General features: G+C 62.1%; 1 pseudogene; it reads right to left on the bottom strand.

Annotated features, from left to right (window-relative positions):
* Positions 1–283: 283 nt before the first annotated feature.
* Positions 284–8668, bottom strand: LOC127038389 (uncharacterized; annotated as a pseudogene).
* Between the last annotated feature and the right edge of the window lie 336 nt (positions 8669–9004).

Here is a 9004-nt window from a genome sequence, read left to right as displayed (position 1 = left end):
TATTTCTTTTTGATCTGAAGGCTAAGATCTCCTGATGCTTAAAAAACTTCTGCACCCCAATCGGGATCTATGCTGGTTGTGTGATATGTACATACCTTATAACTGATACTTGTAATCCCCCATAACCCAAGCCTGACCCTAGCTGTGCAGTACCTTCTCTTGTGTAAATATTAAAGTTGATAATTTGTTTTAAGTATTAAATGGATTTTTGGAACAGGGAGATGGAATAGGAGGTTGCTCCATCCACTCCACGCATTTAAAAAAAAAAAAAAGGAAAAAAATGTGTGCTGAGTCAGTCTTTTATTTGTAACCTTTAGCTGTGTTTTCTGTCATAGAATCTCAGGCTTGGAAGGGACCTCAGGAGGTATCTAGTCCAACCCCCTGCTCAAAGCAGGACCAATCCCCAGAAAGATTTTTACCCCAGTTCCCTAAATGGCCCCCTCAAGGACTGAACTCACACCCTTGGGTTTAGCAGGCCAATGCTCAAACCACTGAGCTAGCCCTCCCCTAGTTTGTCTTTGCTTTTTCTGGTGGGGCTTTACCTGGACGGTGGCTGCTCTTCTTATTTCTACTCTAGCGTTGTTTCAGAAAACATTTAAGAGGCTGTTGCTACCTCAGCGCAGGAATAAACCCCTGGGCTCAGGCGTTTGGGACAAGTCCGTGTTTACTAGCCCCTTGGGCAGGGCACGAAGGAGGGCGGGATGGTCCAGGCAGAACCACAGGCCCAGCCGGCCTGGAGCAGCCAGAGCTGGTGCCTCCTAGCAGGGGACCATTCCCCACGCACCTGAGCCAGCCAGTGCCTGCCCTGGGGCCCAATCAGAGCTGGGGCCCAGAGGGGAAAGGTCCCATGCCCAATTCCCTGCCCACCTGAGCCAGCCAGTCCCTGCCCTGGGGGAGATCAGAGCTGGCGCATCCCAGAGGGGAAAGGCCCCATGTCCCAGTCCCTGCCATGGGCCTGAATGTGAATTTAGTCCGTTTATTCAGAACAATGTGAATTACAGAATGCCACAAAACCCATCTGGGATCCCCCCACACCTGACACCCGCTCCCCCACCTTGCTCCCACCACCAGCATCTGGTCACCCCCTTTAACACTGACCCTCCCCACTTTGCACAAGAGGAGACAGCTGGACTGGACTGGGCTAAGCCCCCCAAATCTCCACCCCATATAGGCATGTCCCACCCACACTCCTTCCCTAACAGGGGTATGGCTACCTACAACTGCACCCCTTTGGGGGCGGGGCTCCCCAGCCCCTCCCAGACAGGATGGGGCCATCAGGCCCAGCTGTGCTGCTGCTGCAGGAGGGTCTCGAGGGCCAGGGTCCAGTGCTCCAGCCCAGGCGATGCTCCGCAGGCAGGACAAACTGCCCCATATGCTCCCACCTGCAGACAGGGAGGGGGAGAGATGGCTCCTTCTGCGTTCTCCCCACCCCCACACAGACACCCCCACATCCACCCTTACCACCCTCGCACAACCTCCCCGCCAAACATCCTCCCTCATGGCACATGCCCCCCAGCCCCTCCTTAGCTACGCCCATTCTCCAGAGGCACCAGGCCACCCCCTTCCTTCTGGCCCCAGCCACTAACACCCCCCCGATAAGTCCCTCCTGTGCCCCCACCACTTGGGCAAGCCCCATTCTTCCTCACAGCCCCCACCCCAGGCAGGGGAGAACCAACCCCCAGCACAGGATGGGCAGGGCCTCTCCCCTCCAGAGAACAAAACGTTCCATAAACCAGGTGGGTGGGGGCTCCTCACCAGGCGTCGATGGCAGCCAGCACCTCGGGCCAGTGCTCAATGTGTTGCCTGCACTGCTCCGTCACCAGCTGGATCCGCGGCCCCAGGGCTCCGGCCTGCTCCCGGTCACGGTCCCGCAGGGCCTGCACCAGGGCTGGGGGAAGAGACATTGGTGAGGCCTGGAGGAGTTACAGCTTGAGGGGTGGGGTGTGGGGTGCTGAGTTATAAGCGGATGCCATGGTCCTGCCGCCCTCAGGCCAGCTTGTGTGCCAGGAGGGTGCCCCTTGCAGACCCTGGGAAGGGTCCTCAGGCTGGGGATGCGTCCCCCTGTCCATCTAGAGCCATGGAGGGGATCTCACCTTGCGCATTGGTCCCCGGGGAGTCCTGGCGCTGCTGCAGGCTGGCCAGTGCCCGGTTCTTGTAGCCCAGCTGGGCACGCAGGGCCAGCAGCTCCTTCTTCAGCTCAGCCATGTGGGGCAGGGGGTACTCCGGGGCCTGGGGCAGATACAGACAGAGACGGGGGGGGTGAGGAGAGACAGGGCCTGCCTGCCGCCCCCCCCCCCCCCCCCGATCAGCCCCCATGGGGCTCTAGGGAGGTTTAATGCAGAATAAACTGGAGGGTGCTCCTGCCCCACCCCCTCCTCCAGGACCCCCCATCCCAATTCCCCCCAGAAGAGGGTCTCACTCCTACCCTGTGGGGAGACATCCCCACTCCCTGCCCCATTGCTCCACCAAGTGTGCATCTCACCTTGCAGAGAGGGAAGCCAGAAGCCTGGCACATAGTGAGGAAGGCCTGATGCAGGGTGAGTGCCGTCCAGTCCAGCCTATGGATGGAGAGCTCGTGGGCCGGGACCTGGAGATGGGGGATGACTGGGTCAGGGATGCCAAGGATCAGCCCCTGAACCCCCCACCCTCAGGCATCCCCCATCTCACCAGACACCCCAGCCCACCTCCCGCCCTGCTCCCCAGAAAGGACTGGTGGGACCCCATTGTCACAGCAAGCCTGCCAGAGTAGTACACATTGGTACCCTGGGGACAGCAGGTACCAGTGTTCCCAGAGTATTAATACCCCAGAGAGTATCAACGCTCCTCTCACTGCTATAGGCTACCGATGCTCCTAGAGCATTATCAGCCCAGAAAGTATTAATCCTCCCACCACAGATGTTGGGTACCGATGCTCTCAGAGCATTATTACCCTGGAGGGAATATTCATGCTCCCACCAGAGTATTAAACCCCATTCCAGAGTACACTGGGTTTTCATGGGTATTCCCCAGTAGGGCCGTCCTTACCCATACGCAGCAGCGTAGGGCACCAGGAAATTTGCACACCTGCATGCTGCTCCAGCCCCTGCTCCGGCTCTTCCCCAGGGCCCCTGCCCAGTCCCGCCCACACTCCCGAGCTCTGCAGCAGGGCCAGGGTGCAGTCACCAGCAGCAGGAGTGCAGTGATGCGGCCCCAGCCGTGCTGCTGGTGAGTGCTGGAGGATGTTCCCCTGCCCATGGAGGCCTGGGGCTCGCTCTTCACCCACTCCCCCCACGTGGAGGCCTGCCCACCCCCCGGGGGGGCTACATAAGGCCCCAGAATAGCTAGGGATGGCCCTGTTCCCCAGCACCAATGCTCCTGCCTGTCTCAATGCCACTATTGCAGCATTAATACCACTGCCCAAGTACTGATGCTCCTTGCAGAGGACCAGCGCCCCCAGCATGGGGCAGAGGAGCAGAGTATCAGTACTGCTGGGCAGGCACCTACCCCGCCAACCTGCAGATCTCAGGTTGCTTTTCCCAGGGTTGGTCTGAGCCCCATTTCAATGGGGCACAGGTGGGGGGAGAAGATCCCAGGAATGCTGCATACCCCAAGTCCAGTAGTGGGAGGGAGGGGGGGCAGAGCCCTCCATCCAAGGTACTGCCCCCTAAGGCCAGGGGGCTCCCCCCATATGGGGATCCAGCCCCTGGGGCACCCTAGAGAGGACAGTCGGCCCCAGAGCCCTGTTGGCTGTGGGGGAGAGGACCCGCGGGGGGGACGGGGCAGATCAGACAGAGCGAAGGGGTGGAGGCCTCACCCCAGGAGGCTGCGGCGCAGAAGGCAGGGGAGGGTGACGGCCCCCAGCTGCTGGACCTCGCGCTCCACCCCTCCGTGCAGCTGCTGCGACTCCAGCGTCATGTCCTGCTCCGGGCCCAGCAGCTTCCTCTGCATGAAGACCTGGACCTGAGAGACAGTGGGGGGGAGACCATGCTGGTGCCACTTCCCCAGCCCTGCTGGTACCCCTCGATCCTGCCCCACAGCCCACTGCCATCCCCACTCAGTCCCAACCAGCAGATCTCTGCCATCCCAACCCTGGGCCCCACTTCCCCAGCCTTGCTGGTGCCCCTCAATCCTGACCCACAACCTCCTGGTATCCTGGCCCTGGACTCCCCCTTCCGCTACCGAGAGAGAGAGAGAGAGAGAGAGCGAGAGCGAGAGAGGAGAGAGAGAGACAGAGAGAGAGACAGAGACAGACAAAAAACGCGTGGGGGATGTGTCTTACCTCGACCTGGTCCTTGCGGAGCTGGGATTTTATCTAGGAGGTGCCTTTGATCAGTGCCTGGATGTGCTGCTGCTTTTCGCGCTGGAATATGGGGGACAGAAGTCCTGGGGCTGCTTCAAGACAGTGTCTCTGCTCCCCACATGCCAGCAAGGAGCACCCATATTCACACCCGCAATCCCTCCCATTCCCCCCAGAAGGTACCGCCACTCTCCCCCAACTTGTCCACTCCCTCCCTTCCCCCATCATCCCCACACCCCTATATTCCCCCCAGCATGCACTCCCTCTACTTCCTTCCCCCTAGGCCAGCCAGGTACCCTGTGGATCCCCCTCCAGGAACCCCCCACCTATGGGCCCCCTCCCAGCCAACCCCCCACATCCTCCTGTGTGCCCTATTGTTACCCCACCCCCCCAGGCAGGTCCCATGTCCAGAGGTTACCCTGCTCTGACCCCCAGATTCCACCACCCCCCATGCTCCCCACCAGGAGCCGGAAGTCCAGGATGTGCTGCTGCTTGCTCTGCAAGGCCTGCAGCTCGGCGTGGTGGGCACTCGCCTCCTGCTCCCGCTAGCCCGGTGCAGCCCATCCCGTAGCTCCAGCTCCGGGACAAGTCACAGGCCGGCTCAGTGGGGGGATGGGGACCAGCAGGGGACCCACTCCGTAGGTGTTGGGTGGCACCAACAGCACCAGGGGTCCCAGCAGGGGACACTCTCCCAGGGGTGGGTGGTCACTGACTGTGCAGGAGGGACCCTGGCTGGTGGGGATGTCTCCCCAGCAGGGGGTGCTTGCCACAGGACCCCAACAGCACCAGGGGACCCCATGGGATAGGGAAGTCTCCCAGCAGGGAGCACTCAGGACAGTCACCAACCATGTGGGGGTCCTCCATGGAACTGGGAAGTCTCCCAGCAGGGAGAGCTCTCCAAGGGGCCCTGACTGCGCAGGAAGGCCCCTGGGGTGGGAAGTTCCCCCAGCCCCCAGATGGGGCCACCTCCCCTCCCTGCTGTGCCCCCCCCCCACTATATCCTAGCTGCTGGGACTGCCCAGCCTCCAGACGCGGCCCTGCCTGCCCCTCCCCATGTCCCCACTCACCTGTACGAGGCCCCGGACCGAGGGCAGGGCTGCTGGCGGCCCCGCCAGGTCTTCCAGGCGGGAGCTCTCGTAGCAGAACCTGCAGGGCAGAGGTACAAGCCCCAGCATTGGTGCCATGGGTCACTGCAGCACCACTGGGGTGACAGCCCCCCAGAGCCCTGACTCTGCCCCCTGTAGTACAAGCTACCACCACCAGGGGGCCAAAGCCCCACAGCACCCCCTCTCCCGAGCTCTGACTCTGCCCCTCCCAGTACAGGCCACCACCACTGCGGGGGCAACAGCTCTGTACAGCACCATGCACCCACACTGCCACCCCTTAGCAGTACTCACTTGAGGGCCTCTACGTCGTGGGGAATGTCAATGCGGCTGGTGAGCTCTTGCATCTGCAGGGTGTTCTCCAGAGCCAAGTGCTCCAGGGTTGCCAGGACGTGATTGGGAGGGTGGGAACCCAGGATGTCCTGCGTGGGCAAAGAGGTGGGATGAGCCACAGCGGGGCAGGGACACTGTACCCTCCATCAGGGCTGGCTCCAATATCCCACTGCAGTGCTAGAGGGCACTGTGCTGTAGGGAGCAGGGCAGGGGGCTCTCCCTGGGCAGTCAGGGCTGGCTCTGATGCCCCAGCCTGGCATTGGGGGCACTGTGCTTCAGGGAGCAGGGCCAGGGAGGATCCCCCCTACCAGTCAGGGCTGCCCCAATGCCCCAGCCCAACACTGGGGGCGCTGTGCTATAGGGAGCAGGGCAGAGGGCTCTCCCAGGACAGTCAGGGCTGACCCCGATGCCCTAGCCTGGCATTGGGGGCACTGTGCTGCAGGGCAGGGGGCTCTCCCCTGGCAGTTAGGGCTGGCCCTGATGCCCCAGCCCAGCACTGGGGGAGCTGTGCTGCAGGGAGCAGGGCAGGGGGGATCTCCCCTAGCAGTCAGAGCTGCCCCAATGCCCCAGCATGGTGCTAAGGGACACCCAGCTGCCCCTCCCAGAGGTAGCTGCACCTTAGCACCAGGTGAGCTGTCCTAGTGCAGCGTTATGTGCAGCTGTTCCCAGCTCAGAGGTGGCTGAATCTCTGCACCATGCAAGCCGTCCCCAGGGTCCCTACCCCATGCCCCTTTCTCGTTCGTTACCTCCACCATGCTCAGTCAGTGCTGGTAGGATGCATCCAGTAGCTCCTTGCTTGTCCTGCTGATGAGGGACACACATGGGGCAGGTCAGAAACAGAGTGGCGTGGGGAGGGTGGGGGGTGGAGAGGATCTTACGGGAAGGCCCCAGACATGCTGTGCTCGAAGAGCGACTTCAGGAAGTGGATGCGCAGCTGGCTGTCCGCATGTCAGGCTGCGGAGAGATGGACAGACAGGTTGATAGGTTACCGGGGTGGGGAGGAGACAATGGCTCTCAAGAAAGCTGCAGATCACCAGGAATCACAGGTCGAATCACCAGGATCTACTGGATTCTCCCCCTATTGGGATCCAGGTACCAGGCTCAGTAAGATCCCTCAGGATCCCAAGACCTGATTGCAATGGCCCGACAGACTCCCTCCAGGTCCCAGCACCAGGCTCAGTCTGATTCCCTTCTCCTCCCCCCCAACCAAACCCCATCACCAGATCCCACAGTGAGATCACCAGAGCCCCATGCTGGCATTCATAGGGCTCAGATCACCGGGTACCGCTTGTCACTAGATCCTGCCTTGGGATCTCCAGATCCCCCACAAGATCCCAGGACTGGGATCCCCAGATCACCATCCCCAACTAGCACAAGGGAGCAGGATTCCCAAATTCCTTTCTGCCCCACTCACCAGTACTTCAGGCTCCACGCCAGCAAATCCGAGGTCAGGCACCTTCCCTCTCACCACCAGCTCTGCTTTGGCCTTTCTGCAGAGGCCAGAGAAGGCCATGAAAATGGGATGGGGGAGAGGGGGAGCAAAATTCAGGACATCCCCCCACCCTCACCTCAACCCATCCCCCATCCCCAGTGGGACCCTGCCATGGAGCAAAGGATCCTGAGAGATGTTACCCAGGATAGGCAGTCCCCTATCCCTAATGCCACTCGCCATGGGACCCTCTCCCAAGGAGCAAAGGATTCTGGGAGTTACTACTCAGCAGAGATGTCCACTGGGTAGTGCTTCGAGAGCAAAGGATTCTGGGGGATGTGACCAGGACAGCGGGGACCCCATGCTAAGGACAGACCCACCCCACCACACACCTGCTGATGTCCTGCAGCTGCTCCAGCCGCCTCCCAGCTGTGTTACGTTGCCCTGCAGCTGCTTGTGCTCCTTGGCCATGCGGGCCGCATAGGCCTTGAGCAACAGGGAGCGGCGCTGGGCGTCGTGGATCCGCTCTTGGGCCACCTCCAGGGAGATCTCTGTGGGGTGTGAAGGGGAAAGAGCGTCAGGGAAACAGCACCCCGAGCCCCAGATGATAACCACTAGGCCCCACTCCCCTCCCAGAGTAGGAGACAGAACCCAGGAATCCTGTGATGGGTGTGAACCACGCAGATGACTGTCTGGGAAGGGAGCATGGGGGGCGGGGGGGAGGAAAAATCAACAGCCCCATGGGCCACAAAAACCTTGTGGCTGGGGAAGAGACCATGTGGGGAGATGCTGCTCCCAAGGAGGGCAGGGTGGGGAAACAATTCTGCCCTCATGAAGAAATGGGGGGAAATGGGCCTGGGTTCCACCTGTGTGTTGGGGGAGAACAGATGGGAGGACTGGGGTGGACTTTGTGCCCCCCACCCCCAAAGTGGTGGGTTGGGGTACAAGGAGCATGGGAGGCCCTCGGCTCAGGGCCGTATATTCCCCCCCCGCTCCCCGAGCCTGCCCCTTTTCCTCCCCCCCCGGCCTGGCTCATCCAGGTAACCTCACAGGGCTGGGGGGTAACATCTCCGGGGGCTGCCAGGCCCTTTTCTGCGGGAGAGCGGAGGGGGGGCGGCGGCTCTGGCCCCCCCGCTGGGACATGGTGAGTGGGGACAGGTGGGGGCCATGGGGCGGGCGGCTGGCAGGGAGCCCACGCGGAAGAGGGGTCCCAGGTGGGGGAATGATAGGCGGGGGGGCGGGGCAGGGAGGTACAAGGCGCAGAGGAGGCAAGGGGGGGTCCAAGGAGGGAGGAGGAGCGGGGCGCAGGGAGCGAGGGGACCCCGAGGGGGCAGGGGAGGGGGCCGGGGGAGGGAGCCGCAGGAGCCCGGGGAGCACACGGAGGGAAACGGGAACCCGGGGAACAGGAGCCGGGGGGATCCCGCGCTGGGGGGCCTGGGGCTCTCACCGGCGGAAGGCCCCATCGGGGGGCACCTTCGCGGGGGGCAGCCCCATCTCCTGGGCCGCCCAGAGCTTCAGCTCCACCGCCCCGCTCCATGCCGGGACCCGAACACCCGCTGCCGCACAGCCCCACGGGAGCTGTAGTCCGGGGGCGGGGCCCGTAGTTCTGTAGGGGCGGGGCCCGCCGGGAGCTGTAGTTCGGGGGGCGGGGCCTGCTGGGTTCTGCAATTTGCATTTTCCCCCATTCACGTGGGTCACACCGTAAGCCCCCTGATGGCCCCCTATGCAATTTGTAACAGCGCCACCTGGAGACAAAGAGAAGGCGCAGCTCATGTGCCCTGGACACTGAATTCCCCCTGGGGTCTTTGCTGAGCCAGTCTGTACCCCAGGGGTTCTCAAACTGGGGTTGTGAGGTTATTACAT

The sequence above is a fragment of the Gopherus flavomarginatus genome, chromosome 20, assembly GCF_025201925.1.
Source record: "Gopherus flavomarginatus isolate rGopFla2 chromosome 20, rGopFla2.mat.asm, whole genome shotgun sequence".
Classification (NCBI taxonomy): domain Eukaryota; kingdom Metazoa; phylum Chordata; order Testudines; family Testudinidae; genus Gopherus; species Gopherus flavomarginatus.
Note: the sequence above shows the minus strand (reverse complement) of the source record. Positions and strands in the feature narration are given on the sequence as shown.